Here is a 15,638-nt window from a genome sequence, read left to right as displayed (position 1 = left end):
AGCACAACTATAATTCAGTGTAAACCGGTGCTAAATCCATAGTCCACACAAGGATTTTAAAAAAAAGAAAGAAAGAAAAAAAAAAAAAAAAAAAAAAAAGTCTCAGCTGACCTTGCCTGCTGCTTGGCTGAAATATTAATCACAGTTATTGATAATTCCTCTTTTGACCACTCTAAAATGTCGATATATATATATAATGATTTTCCACTAAAATGGATAAGCGGAAGTAAGAGGGCATAGAAAAAATATATTTAAGAAAAAAAAACTCCGGGAGCTCCAGAGCCAAACGGTCTCCCATCTGCACTTTTCAAATAGGATACTGCTCCCAGGGTACCGTGATTGAGCTCACTATACAACAGCTAATTTAGGTCAGCTGTAATACTCATGACCTGGCAAAATTCTATCCCATGGACATTAAAAAGTAATAAAAAAAAAGAAAAAAAGAAAGGGGGTCCGGAATATTCCAAGAGTTATATAATGGTAGCCCAAGTTAAAGTAGAAGCCGTGTATGATGCTGCCCTGTTATTAGAAGAGTCGCCTGAAGCTTTTGACTACATCTAAAACAGTGGGTATTTTGCCCATACTTTCTGAGTCATACAACTGCTGCATCAATATATTTAGGTTTGGATAAATCTTGGGACCATGTCTATCTTTAAGATAATTTCTTTCTTTCAGAGGCCTCAAGCATGGTATGTGCCTGCCCCTCTGACAGGCAGAAGACATGTCCAAAAGCCTGGCTATTGAAAGATTTTCCACCTAATCCCAATCCTTTACTAAACAGATGAAGTCATCTTACTAAACATAGCATGTACCGTTTTATAATGCATGTTGACAGACCTGTACACCAATTGTAACACAGGTATTGCAAAGTCAAATGTGCTAATATTTGGTAAATTAATTAATTAAATAAATGTGGTTGTGGCTATTAAAGAAGAGTTCATCAGTAGGGTGTTGGCATAAAAATATTTAGGATCTTGGATACACGAACGAGGAGACCACCGGGTTAATTTAGCCGACTTGAAATCTAGGGCTTTTTATCATTTCCACTGTTCCATTTGGCCAGGGACATCGTTGGCCCTCAATTGAACAATTAATAGTGGTCATACAAGCAAAATTTCTACCAGCTCTTAATAATGGAAGGAAGGTAGTAGGGAAATCCAGCTACTAGTTGACTTAGCACGATTAAGTGGGTTTAGCAGACTGTTTGATCACCCTCATGCGTTATCTTCAGCTCAAATACGGAAAGTGAAGTTTATCAACCAGCATTGGGCAGCTAAGCCTTCAATAATTAGTTGCTGGCACAGGAACCAAATCGCTTGCTGCAGCACCTAAAAAGCTATTCTCTGGAAAGACCTTTGCAGCCATCAATAACAAGGCAATATAGGGATCATATGTTTGATTAGAGCATCAAAAGAACTACATATGCACATACACATTGCAGCAAAGGGATATAGAGTTGTCCTATGGCTTATTCAAACAGATACTCAAAAAGGTGATAAAACAAAAATCATTTGATGCTAACCATAGTAGCTTCTTTAATAGAAAAACGGCTAACTTACTTTTAAATTCTTGTATGAAGCATAGACTTGAAATTTACTTCTCATACGTTATGCAGATTTCCACTCAATTCACCTAAATGCTGACCTGGTATTGCCCACCTACCATCAGCGAAGTTCGGCAGAACTGTGGTTAAGATCAAATAGAGATGGATGTTGCTTTTGCAGTCCCAAGTGCTATAACTTTGCTTATTAGGTCTCGTCTGAGACAGCGCATATGCTGTTGCTTGCAAGACATTTTGTTAGCATAAAGGGGGCTTGGAGCATGTCTGTTATTTACTACTCATTGTATTTACTGGCTACTGGTTGGTTAGCGGGTGCTAGGTTAACTTTTTGCTTGTGTGTTTACCACATCCCTAGAGATGGACTAAGTACAGTTCCCCTTTTTTTGGGGGGGGGTGGGGGCTGTCCCTCGGCTTCTTTTGCTTCCTGGGTTGGCCTATTTTTTCCTTCATCTTGCAGCAGCACGTTGTAAGAGTGTGTTTTTAGGTAGCTTCGCTCCTGATTTTGCTTCGTGCTGTTGCTTCCACCCACTCCATTTCCATGTTTGCTCCCTTTTGCATTTCATCCTCCACCCAATCTACCCTTTGGTGCAGCATAACACCGCCAGCAGCCCACAGGTCATTGGTGTGGCATTTAACAATATTTCAAAATACATTAATGGTTTTTCACTATTGCTATTAAGTAATTTCTCGTTTAGTTTGTAACAAGTAATTTTTTTGGTACATGTGCCATGATTTATAGGATGTCTTGGGTATGTTTAAAATTTTTGCACGATTACGGGGTGGACGGAACTTAATAGCGTGAAAATAACATTAAATTGTAAAGTGTTTTTTTTTTTTGCTTGTTTGGCCACTCTTATTCCTTCTTCCAGTAGCTTAGTATGTACACTGTAACAAAGATGACAATACCATACAATAATGAGCCATACCATATCATTCTACACATAACAGACCATAACATACCATATTATGACAGACGATTCCATACTGTACTGTGACAGGCCATACCATACATACTATGACAGGCCATACCATAACATACTTTACAAAGACGGGCCTATATCAAAAGAAAACACAATACTCAGTGTTACTAAAAATAAAGGTACTTTATTTTAGTGACAATATGCCAAAAGTATCTCAGAGGATATATTCCCTTAGGAGGTAAGTAATATACACAAAATATTCACACACAAACCAAATCAGGTAAGTAAACAGTTAGAAAAGTAGTGCAAACACTGTAGAACACAATAGAATGCAATAGGGAAAAATAGGCCTAGGGGCAACACAAACCATATACTCCAAAAGTGGAATGCAAACCACAAATGGACCCCAGGCCTAGTGTAGTGTGTAGAGGGTCGCTGGGAGTGTAAGAAAACACTAAGGGTGCCCAAGGTACCCCATCCCAAGACCCTGAAAAGTAGGAGTAAAGTTATCCTACTACCCCAGAAAGACAGTAAAGTCGAGAGAGGGGATTCTGCAAGGACAACAACTGACTGCAAAGCACTGAAGACGGATTCCTGGACCTGAGGACCTGTAAAGGAAGGGGACCAAGTCCAAGAGTCATGCACGTGTCCAGGGGGGGCAGGAGCCCACTAAACCCCGGATGAAGATGCAAAAAGACTGCCTCCGGGTGGAAGAAGCCAAAGATTCTGCAACAACGGAAGGTGCCAGGAACTTCTCCTTTGGTCTGAAGATGTCCCACGGCGTGCTGGAGGATTCAGAGTTGTTTCCACGCAGAAAGAATGCAAACAAGCCTTGCTAGCTGCAAGATTCGCGGTTGAAGGAAGCAGTCAGCACCTGCAGAAGTACCTGAACAGGTGTTCAGAAAATCTGAGCACGACGGTCGACTCAGCACAACAAAAGAGGGTCCCACGAAGTCGGAGTCCAACTCAGCGAGTTGGGCAATGCAGAACAGAGTGCTGGGGACCTGGGGAAGGTTGTGCATGCAGGAAGTCTTGCAGAAGTGCACAGAAGCCCGAGCAGCTGCAGTTCACGCAGTACACATGATTACTGTCTGGCGTGGGGAGGCAAGGACTTACCTGCACCAGATTTGGACAGAAGGGCCACTGGACTGTCGGGGACACTTGGACCCAGCTCCTGTGTTCTAGGGACCACGCTCGTCAGGATGAGAGGGGACCCAGAGGGCCGGTGATGCAGAAGTTTGGTGCCTGCGTTAGCAGGGGGAAGATTCCGTCAACCCACGGGAGATTTTTTTCGTGGCTTCCAGTGCAGGGTGAAGGCAGACAGACCTCAGAGCATGCACCACCAGGAAACAGTCGAGAAAGCCAGCAGGATGAGGCGCTACAATGTTGCTACTTTGTTGCGGTTTTGCAGGCGTCTTGGAGCAGTCAGCGGTCGATCCTTGGCAGAAGTCGAAGAGGGAAGTGCAGAGGAACTCTGGTGAGCTCTTGCATTCGTTATCTGGTGAGATACCCACAGGAGAGACCCTAATAGCCCTCAGAGGAGGACTGGCTACAGAGAAAGGTAAGCACCTATCAGGAGGGGTCTCTGATGTCACCTGCTGGCACTGGCCACTCAGAGCTGTCCATTGTGCCCTCACACCTCTGCATCCAAGATGGCAGAGGTCTGGGACACACTGGAGGAGCTCTGGGCACCTCCCCTGGGAGGTGCTGGTCAGGGGAGTGGTCGCTCCCCTTTCCTTTGTCCAGTTTCGCGCCAGAGCAGGGCTGGGGGGATCCCTGAACCGGTGTAGACTGGCTAATGCAAAGAGGGCACCATCTGTGCCCTTCAAAGCATTTCCAGAGGCCAGGAAAGGCTACTCCTCCCAGGCCCTTCACACCCATTTCCAAAAGGGAGAGGATGTAACACCCTCTCTCAGAGGAAATCCTTTGTTCTGCCTTCCTGGGACTGGGCTGCCCAGGCCCCAGGGGGGCAGAAACCTGTCTGAGGGTTGGCAGCAGCAGTAGCTGCAGAGAGAACCCCGTAAAGTTAGTTTGGCAGTACCTGGGCTCTATGCTGGAGACCCGGGGATGCATGGAATTGTCCCTCCAATACCAGAATGGTACTGGGGGGACAATTCCATGATCCTAGACATGTTACATGGTCATGTTCGGAGTTACCATTGTGACGCTACATATAGGTATTGACCTATATGTAGTGCACACGTGTAATGGTGTCCCCGCACTCACACAGTCCGGGGAATTTGCCTGAACAATGTGGGGGCACCTTGGCTAGTGCCAGGGTGCCCACACACTAAGTAACTTTGCACATAACCTTCACTAAGTGAGGGTTAGACATATAGGTGACTTATAAGTTACTTAAGTGCAGTGTAAAATGGCTGTGAAATTACGTGGACGTTATTTCACTCAGGCTGCAGTGGCAGTCCTATGTAAGAATTGTCTGAGCTCCCTATAGGTGGCAAAAGAAATGCTGCAGCCCATAGGGATCTACCGGAACCCCAATACCCTGGGTACCTAGGTACCATATACTAGGGAATTATACAGGTGTCCCAGTGTACCAATAAGAATTGGTAAAATTAGTCACTAACCTGCAGTGACAATTTTAAAAACAGGGAGAGCATAAACACTGAGGTTCCGATTAGCAGAGCCTCAGTGATACAGTTAGGCACCACACAGGGAACACATACAGGGCATACTTTATGAGCACTGGGGTCCTGGCTAGCAGGATCCCAGTGACACAGGCAAAAACAAACATACATACAGTAAAAAAATGGGGGTAACATGCCAGGCAAGATGGTACTTTCCTACACAGGCCATACCATATTATTCTATAATATGTCATACCATACAATGAAAGGCCATATTATACAATTCACATAACATACTATACTGCACAGTGACAGGCTATACAATACAAGGCCGTACCATAACATACTACACAAAGGCAGGCCATACCACATCATACTATAAAAAGACAAGCCATACCATACTATACTAAGGCAGGTCATTCTCATACAATACAAAGACAGCCCAAACCATATCATACAGAGATGGGCCAATACAAAACCGTACAAAGACATAACAATCCATACTATACAAAGACAGACCATCCTATACAATGACTGGCCATACAAAACTATAGTGTACAACAGGCCATACCATACTATGAAAAGAAAAGCTATACCCAACTACACGATGAAAGGCAATACAATCCTACACTATATAATGACAGGCCACACCATACCATACAATGACAGGCCATACAATACAAATGACAGGCCATGCCACACCATACCATACAAATACAGGCCACACTGTACAATACAAAGAAGGGCCATACCATACCAGACAAAGACAGGCCATACCATACCAGACAGACAGGCCATACCTTAGTACCACAGTATTCAAAGCCAGGCTATATATACACACACCATACCATACAAATACAGGCCATGCCATACCATACCATACCATACAAATAAAGGCTTATACCCTACCATACAAAGACTAGCCAAACCATACTATTCTACACAACGACAGGCCATGCCATACCATACAATGACGGGCCATGCCATACCATACAATGAGTTTCTCCAGGGCTAGTGGTATTGGCCCCCATGAGGTCCAGTTGGGAGAATATATGGACTCCAATGCCCCCCAACGTTCTCTTCCAGACAGGCAGGAGACTAAGAGGCTTGGAGAGTCTGGGCCAAAGGTTGCTCTGCAGGTTGGTTGCTAAGGGACTATGAAAGACACCCACAACAGCAGGAGCAGAGCACCAAGATCGGCACAGATTAGCTAAATTACCCTTTTTGGAGAGAGGGGCTGTCTCCCCATGCTTAATTTTTGCCCCTGGGTCCCCCCCCCCATCATCTTCCCGGGCGGTGGAGGAAACAGAGACAGACTAAGGACACCAGCCACAAAGAAAGCTAGTTTACTACGTTGCCATCCACTATGCCCATGTCAAGGTGGTGGGGGGCAGATTGAGCCGACTGTACTGGAATCAGGGCACCTAATGCAAAAAAAAAAACACAGCACAAAATCACTTCCAAAGATGAAAGCGGAGCAAGCCCAAGAAGGATTACGGGCCCCACCAGAGTTGTCTAGGTCCGGAATGTCTGGCAGCTGCTTTGCACTCAAGGTAGCTTGAGCCAGCATTTTCTGGATCCTCAGTTTTGGTAGTCAGTTTGTGGTGCTAGGACGTTGCTGAAGATCAAGTTAGCGTTACCTGGAAGGCTCAGACCCTTATTAAGAGTTTGGTGGGCGGCAGAGGCTGCCCGCCAACCTCTTTGGGTTGGAAAACCGCCACTCCGGTTTTCCAACAGCTGGCCCTATTGTGAGTTTCCCGCTGACCCAGAGGGTGGAAACAGTGTTTCCACCCGCTGGCCAAGCGGGAACCTCACCACAACATTGACATCAGATCGTAATCGAGCCGGCGGCAATATTGCGGTGCGTCAGGTGCAACAGTACCCGTCGTGCTTTTCACTGCTCGTAATTCGGGCAGTGAAAAGCGTGACGGGGCTATCCATGGGGGTCCCTGCACTGCCCATGCCGTGTACATGGGCAGTGCAGGGGCCACCATGGGGCATCCCATCTCTGCAAAGGCCGGCGGAAAGGGGAGTCATAATCCCCAGGGCAGCACTGCCTGGCGTTGCTGGTGGTCAGACTGTGGTGGCTCTGCCAGGGTCATAATGTGGAGGCCGGACCGCTGCTTTGGCGGTGGTCTGGCCACCACCGCAAGTCTGTCGGTCCCAGACTCGTAATGAGCACCTCAGTGTTTGGAGACGCCATTTTTGAATTCTTCTGGCAAACTTTGTTCAATGACTGCAGATCCTTTTGCTTTGTAAGCCCTGAATAAAAAGCATGTTTTTTCTTTTGTGTTGAATGCAAAATTCAGTGTTGTTGGTTCAGAGTTACTTAAGAATAATGGAAGAGTATTACTTCTTATAAGCTCTTAAAAAATGAAGGTGAGATATGACTTCCTACACCATACAAGGAGCTAACTGAGTAAGCAAGACAAGTTGCAATGTTGCTCGATTTCCAGCTTGTTGCTAACTCCTCTAAAGTTGGTTGTCTTCTCTTGTTTTTTCGGTTGCTGCCTGTGTCCCTGGTTGATAACTGCTGCTAAGTCTGGCTGACAACTCAGAAGATTTTTTCTGGTATACCCTTTTTCTTCTGAGATACTGAAGTTTACTTCAGGTTGCTTTTATTGACATCCTTTGAATTTACATTTGAATTTGCCTTCGAAGAAATAACAATCAACCTCTGTCAACCAAGAGATCTGCCCTTATTTTGTCTTTATCAAGCGAAAAGGTGATTGCTTCCAAGAGAATAGAAACAACCTGGTGCATCAAAGTACATAGAGCAATAAAAGCTAGCATTAGATCTAGATAGCAACAGTCAAAGAAAACAGAAGTAATGGGTCCTTGCGCTGACAGCAGTATTGGAAATCTGACTTTAAAATCAATGAGAATATACAACAGAAATATCTTGTGATGTACAGAACAAAGTACAACAGCAAATCAACAGATTGTAAAGCCCCAGCCAAACACTGTGAATTGGGTTGCTCATACAACGAAGGGAAAGTGCTGCTTCCCTAACTGTTCCAAACACTTAAACCATGCTGATCAAGACAGTAATATGCAAACCCTGGGGCGAATTATGCTGCGTAAATAATGGCTACTGGCTCCACAAAAGCAATTAACTCGTGTTTTCTGAAAGATCACTTTACCTGCCCTGTCTCTCACATGAACTCAAGAGGACCTGCTCACAGGAAGCTAAAAATTGTAGCTTGCATGGTTATTATGAGATATAATAATGTGCGCAGTACAATAAACTCTGTATATCAAGAGTTAAACGGTACGGCTACGTAAAACCTTGATGTACTTTACTCCACTACTTAACCCGATACTAAGTTGTTTCACACCCAAATGTTCTTCAGAGATAAAATGTGAATTTGTGCTTTAATAGCCGATTCTGTGGTACTCATAGAAACTGCTTGAAACGAGAGAGCAGCCACTAAGTCCGACCTCTCAAACAGATCACCAGCTGAAACGCAAAACTACTAAAGCAGCCTGATGGAGTTCAAAACAAACATTCTGCATTTGCTTTGTCCAGGGAGAGGGCGCAAAGAACGTGATCAAAAGGTAACAATATCTTTTCAAGGTGTTTATTACCAGTAGAAGATATAACATCGCGTTAGCTGAAGCCAAGTGTCACTGAGCTTGGACCTCGGTTGGCAATTCATCTTAGATGCCCCTCAAAAATTGATCCAAGGATATCAGAAGTCTTTGCAAGAAGAATGGCGCCACCACACATCAGCAGGACACTTTCGTAAAGTGTGTGTGTGTGTGTGTGTGCATAGAGGGGGGTGGGGGGACATATATTGAACTACCTCCCGGCAACCACCAATAAGCTTTTTAAGCTACACCAAGAGCTACCTAAAGTTACCAGTCCATAGTGCTTCAAAAAGTACCATTTGGCACAACATTCCCAATACACTAACTCCCCCAATTCACTATCTTCTCAATCAAAGCACTCGTATTTAGGTATTTAAAAGGGCACTGCTAGACAACACAATGTAAAGCACGCAAATCAGGACAGATACTGCCTCAGCAGGAGTCCCCCAAGTCAACGGCCAACAACATAATAAAATAATCAAATATTTCCCTCTCACAAAAGACATAAACCCAGTGAAACGCACCTCGCTAGCTCATGCGCCTCAGCTGTGACATTTTCCGTGAGTTCCAAAGGCCACCCAAACACACACCTCACTGGCCACCAATGTTGCAGGAGTAAAAGTATTCTCTCTCTTTTTTAAAAAATTGACAGGTGTGCACCGTCCTTCCCGGGTAACAGCTTCAGTCCTCGATGAACAATGCGCGAATAAGAGACAAGCAATGGCGGAGGCTCCACGGAGGTTGACAGGAGCCCTGAGTATACAAAGCACGGTCGGTGTTGCAGCCAGGTAGCGAACCTCAGGCAGAACTATGTAGTGTAATAACCGTGGTGCTCATGAGACTCGTGTGCGGAGGACAGATGTGGGTGGACCGCAAGAACTGACGTATTCGTGATTGAAGTATGGACCGGATGGCTATCGTCAGCAAGTAGGGTCACAGTACCAGCACTTGTACTCTTTAAAGGGGCCAAGCGCAATCTTCGTTTACCTTAACCAGCCCCGGCGCGCGTAGGGAGTGAAGCGGATACCCACTAAAGGAAAAAGGAGCATCTATAAATTCAGCCAAATATCCGCGATCGATCTTTTTTTAAGGACTCGAGTTATCTGTTATTTCAATACTTCCGGGTTGTGTGACAACCAATCCAATTTCTGGACACTTTTTTCAAATTGTTTGGGGGTGGGCTTGTAATGTGTAAGATGACCTAGTATTGGAGCTTTGACGGCACCTCGATCTGTACCATCCATGCTTGTCTCCGCAGTCAATACATTTGGTATACTTATGCTTCTAACTACTAGTGTAGTTCTGCTTCTTTAGGAAGACAGTACTATGTTGTGAGCGGGCTGGATTTGACCACTTTCCGAGTACTATGTTGTTGTGAGCAAGCTGATTTAAACCCTGAACTGTAGCGTCTTCCCCAACCTGGTACCCACTGATTAACTAGGCTATACAGAGCTGTAATTGACACATATTTATTCCGCTGGTGTACCTGTGAACTCCAACATTCTAAAACAAGCTCTCATGCATTCTATTCTAGCTATTATGTCACACTGATACAGAATCATTGGGGAGCCAGAAAGGTTCCACTGTAAATCATGCAAGACACTACATCGCCCCATCTGTATTTTCGCTGCCAGGCCTTTTCCCCCTCCTGTGCCGAGCCTTTTTTTGGCTATTTGGAGCAGTTCGCGCTTAGGCCCTCATAACTTTTTGTTCACATAAGCTACCCATGCCAAATTTGCGTCCTTTTTTTCCAACATCCTAGGGATTCTAGAGGTACCCAGACTTTGTGGGTTCCCCAGAAGGAGGCCAAGAAATTAGCCAAAAAACAGTGAAAATTTCATTTTTTTTAAAAAATTTGGAAAAATGAGCTGCAGAAGAAGGCTTGTGGTTTTTTCCCTGAAAAGGGCATCAACAAAGGGTTTGCGGTGATAAAATCACCAGCTTCCCAGCTTTCAGGAACAGGCAGACTTGAATCAGAAAATCCAATTTTTCAACCCAATTTTGGCATTTTACTGGGACATACCCCATTTTTACGATTTTTTGTGCTTTCAGCCTCCTTCCAGTCAGTGACAGAAATGGGCATGAAACCAACGCTGGATCCCATAAACCGCAACATTTCTGAAAAGTAGACAAAATTCTGAATTCAGCAAGGGGTAATTTGTGTAGATCCTACAAGGGTTTCCTACAGAAAATAGCAACTGAAAAAGAAAAATATTGAAATTGAGGTGAAAAAAACATCAATTTTTCTCTAAGTTTTACTCTGTAACTTTTTCCTGCAATGTCAGATTTTCGAAAGCAATATACCGTTACGTCTGCTGGACTCTTCTGGTTGCGGGGATATATAGGGCTTGTAGGTTCATCAAGAACTCTAGGTACCCAGAGCCAATAAATGACCTGCACCCTGCAGTGGGTTTTCATTCTATGCCGGGTATACAGCAATTCATTTGCTGAAATATAAAGAGTAAAAAATAGCTATCAAGAAAACCTTTGTATTTCCAAAATGGGCACAAGATAAGGTGTGGAGAAGCAGTGGTTATTTGCACATCTCTGAATTCCGGGGTGCCCATACTAGCATGTGAATTACAGGGCATTTCTCAAATAGACGTCTTTTTTACACACTGTCTTACATTTGGAAGGGAAAAATGTAGAGAAAGACAAGGGGCAATAACACTTGTTTTGCTATTCTATGTTCCCCCAAGTCTCCCGATAAAAATGATACCTCACTTGTGTGGGTAGGCCTAGCGCCCGCGACAGGAAACGCCCCAAAGCGCAACGTGGACACATCACAGAAAACAGACCTGTTTTTAGCAAAGTGCCTACCTGTAGATTTTGGCCTCTAGCTCAGGCGCCACCTAGGGAAACCTACCAAACCTGTGCATTTCTGAAAACTAGAGACCTAGGGGAATCCAAGATGGGGTGATTTGTGTGGCTCGGACCAGGTTCTGTTACCCAGAATCCTTTGCAAACCTCAAAATTTGGCTAAAAAAACACATGTTCCTCACATTTCTGTGGCAGAAAGTTCTGGAATCTGAGAGGAGCCACAAATTTCCTTCCACCCAGCGTTCCCCCACGTCTCCCGATAAAAATGATACCTCACTTGTGTGGGTAGGCCTAGCGCCCGCGACAGGAAACACCCCAAAGCGCAATGTGGACACATCACAGAAAACAGACCTGTTTTTAGCAAAGTGCCTACCTGTAGATTTTGGCCTCTAGCTCAGCCGCCACCTAGGGAAACCTACCAAACCTGTGCATTTCTGAAAACTAGAGACCTAGGGGAATCCAAGATGGGGTGATTTGTGTGGCTCGGACCAGGTTCTGTTACCCAGAATCCTTTGCAAAGCTCAAAAATTGGCTAAAAAAACACATGTTCCTCACATTTCTGTGGCAGAAAGTGCTGGAATCTGAGAGGAGCCACAAATGTCCTTCCACCCAGCGTTCCCCCACGTCTCCCGATAAAAATGATACCTCACTTGTGTGGGTAGGCCTAGCGCCCGCGACAGGAAACGCCCTAAAGCGCAACGTGGACACATCACAGAAAACAGACCTGTTTTTAGCAAAGTGCCTACCTGTAGATTTTCGCCTCTAGCTCAGCCGCCACCTAGGGAAACCTACCAAACCTGTGCATTTCTGAAAACTAGAGACCTAGGGGAATCCAAGGAGGGGTGACTGGCGGGGCTCGGACCAGGTTCTGTTACCCAGAATCCTTTGCAAAGCTCAAAAATTGGCTAAAAAAACACATGTTCCTCACATTTCTGTGGCAGAAAGTTCTGGAATCTGGGAGGAGCCACAAATTTCCTTCCACCCAGTGTTCCCCCAAGTCTCCCGATAAAAATGATACCTCACTTGCGTGGGTAGGCCTAGCGCCCGCGACAGGAAACGCCCCAAAGCGCAACGTGGACACCACCAAAATTTGGGAAGAAAACAGAGGTGTTTTTTGCGAAGTGACTACCTGTAGATTTTGGCCTCTAGCTCAGCTGGCACCTAGGGAAACCTACCAAACCTGTACATTTCTGAAAACTAGAGACCTAGGGGAATCCAAGGAGGGGTGACTGGCGGGGCTCGGACCAGGTTCTGTTACCCAGAATCCTTTGCAAAGCTCAAAAATTGGCTAAAAAAACACATGTTCCTCACATTTCTGTGGCAGAAAGTGCTGGAATCTGAGAGGAGCCACAAATGTCCTTCCACCCAGCGTTCCCCCACGTCTCCCGATAAAAATGATACCTCACTTGTGTGGGTAGGCCTAGCGCCCGCGACAGGAAACGCCCCAAAGCGCAACGTGGACACATCACAGAAAACAGACCTGTTTTTAGCAAAGTGCCTACCTGTAGATTTTGGCCTCTAGCTCAGCCGCCACCTAGGGAAACCTACCAAACCTGTGCATTTCTGAAAACTAGAGACCTAGGGGAATCCAAGGAGGGGTGACTGGCGGGGCTCGGACCAGGTTCTGTTACCCAGAATCCTTTGCAAAGCTCAAAAATTGGCTAAAAAAACACATGTTCCTCACATTTCTGTGGCAGAAAGTTCTGGAATCTGGGAGGAGCCACAAATTTCCTTCCACCCAGCGTTCCCCCAAGTCTCCCGATAAAAATGATACCTCACTTGCGTGGGTAGGCCTAGCGCCCGCGACAGGAAACGCCCCAAAGCGCAACGTGGACACCACCAAAATTTTGGAAGAAAACAGAGGTGTTTTTTGCGAAGTGACTACCTGTAGATTTTGGCCTCTAGCTCAGCCGGCACCTAGGGAAACCTACCAAACCTGTACATTTCTGAAAACTAGAGACCTAGGGGAATCCAAGGAGGGGTGACTGGCGGGGCTCGGACCAGGTTCTGTTACCCAGAATCCTTTGCAAAGCTCAAAAATTGGCTAAAAAAACACATGTTCCTCACATTTCTGTGGCAGAAAGTTCTGGAATCTGGGAGGAGCCACAAATTTCCTTCCACCCAGTGTTCCCCCAAGTCTCCCGATAAAAATGATACCTCACTTGCGTGGGTAGGCCTAGCGCCCGCGACAGGAAACGCCCCAAAGCGCAACGTGGACACCACCAAAATTTGGGAAGAAAACAGAGGTGTTTTTTGCGAAGTGACTACCTGTAGATTTTGGCCTCTAGCTCAGCTGGCACCTAGGGAAACCTACCAAACCTGTACATTTCTGAAAACTAGAGACCTAGGGGAATCCAAGGAGGGGTGACTGGCGGGGCTCGGACCAGGTTCTGTTACCCAGAATCCTTTGCAAAGCTCAAAAATTGGCTAAAAAAACACATGTTCCTCACATTTCTGTGGCAGAAAGTGCTGGAATCTGAGAGGAGCCACAAATGTCCTTCCACCCAGCGTTCCCCCACGTCTCCCGATAAAAATGATACCTCACTTGTGTGGGTAGGCCTAGCGCCCGCGACAGGAAACGCCCCAAAGCGCAACGTGGACACATCACAGAAAACAGACCTGTTTTTAGCAAAGTGCCTACCTGTAGATTTTGGCCTCTAGCTCAGCCGCCACCTAGGGAAACCTACCAAACCTGTGCATTTCTGAAAACTAGAGACCTAGGGGAATCCAAGGAGGGGTGACTGGCGGGGCTCGGACCAGGTTCTGTTACCCAGAATCCTTTGCAAAGCTCAAACATTGGCTAAAAAAACACATGTTCCTCACATTTCTGTGGCAGAAAGTTCTGGAATCTGGGAGGAGCCACAAATTTCCTTCCACCCAGCGTTCCCCCAAGTCTCCCGATAAAAATGATACCTCACTTGCGTGGGTAGGCCTAGCGCCCGCGACAGGAAACGCCCCAAAGCGCAACGTGGACACCACCAAAATTTTGGAAGAAAACAGAGGTGTTTTTTGCGAAGTGACTACCTGTAGATTTTGGCCTCTAGCTCAGCCGGCAGCTAGGGAAACCTACCAAACCTGTACATTTCTGAAAACTAGAGACCTAGGGGAATCCAAGGAGGGGTGACTGGCAGGGCTCGGACCAGGTTCTGTTACCCAGAATCCTTTGCAAAGCTCAAAAATTGGCTAAAAAAACACATGTTCCTCACATTTCTGTGGCAGAAAGTTCTGGAATCCGAGAGGAGCCACAAATTTCCTTCCACCCAGCGTTCCCCCACGTCTCCCGATAAAAATGATACCTCACTTGTGTGGGTAGGCCTAGCGCCCGCGACAGGAAACGCCCCAAAGCGCAACGTGGACACATCACAGAAAACAGACCTGTTTTTAGCAAAGTGCCTACCTGTAGATTTTGGCCTCTAGCTCAGCCGCCACCTAGGGAAACCTACCAAACCTGTGCATTTCTGAAAACTAGAGACCTAGGGGAATCCAAGGAGGGGTGACTGGCGGGGCTCGGACCAGGTTCTGTTACCCAGAATCCTTTGCAAAGCTCAAAAATTGGCTAAAAAAACACATGTTCCTCACATTTCTGTGGCAGAAAGTTCTGGAATCTGGGAGGAGCCACAAATTTCCTTCCACCCAGCGTTCCCCCAAGTCTCCCGATAAAAATGATACCTCACTTGCGTGGGTAGGCCTAGCGCCCGCGACAGGAAACGCCCCAAAGCGCAACGTGGACACCACCAAAATTTTGGAAGAAAACAGAGGTGTTTTTTGCGAAGTGACTACCTGTAGATTTTGGCCTCTAGCTCAGCCGGCACCTAGGGAAACCTACCAAACCTGTACATTTCTGAAAACTAGAGACCTAGGGGAATCCAAGGAGGGGTGACTGGCGGGGCTCGGACCAGGTTCTGTTACCCAGAATCCTTTGCAAAGCTCAAAAATTGGCTAAAAAAACACATGTTCCTCACATTTCTGTGGCAGAAAGTTCTGGAATCCGAGAGGAGCCACAAATTTCCTTCCACCCAGCGTTCCCCCACGTCTCCCGATAAAAATGATACCTCACTTGTGTGGGTAGGCCTAGCGCCCGCGACAGGAAACGCCCCAAAGCGCAACGTGGACACATCACAGAAAACAGACCTGTTTTTAGCAAAGTGCCTACCTGTAGAT

At 45.9% G+C, this 15,638-nt stretch overlaps 1 protein-coding gene across 2 annotated transcripts in view; it reads right to left on the bottom strand.

The window, feature by feature from the left end:
* Nucleotides 1–9,716, bottom strand: part of MRPL28 (mitochondrial ribosomal protein L28) — a 191,282-nt gene extending 181,566 nt beyond the window's left edge. Inside the window, exon 1 of one of the 2 annotated variants that reach the window (XM_069210404.1) lies at nt 9,182–9,716. The gene's annotated coding sequence lies outside the window, so the exon portion shown is untranslated. The remainder of the gene's footprint in view (nt 1–9,181) is intronic. The other variant, XM_069210405.1, reaches the window with a different exon arrangement.
* Nucleotides 9,717–15,638: the final 5,922 nt, after the last annotated feature.

This window comes from Pleurodeles waltl, chromosome 10, assembly GCF_031143425.1.
Source record: "Pleurodeles waltl isolate 20211129_DDA chromosome 10, aPleWal1.hap1.20221129, whole genome shotgun sequence".
Classification (NCBI taxonomy): domain Eukaryota; kingdom Metazoa; phylum Chordata; class Amphibia; order Caudata; family Salamandridae; genus Pleurodeles; species Pleurodeles waltl.
This window is presented reverse-complemented; position numbering and strand designations above follow the sequence as displayed.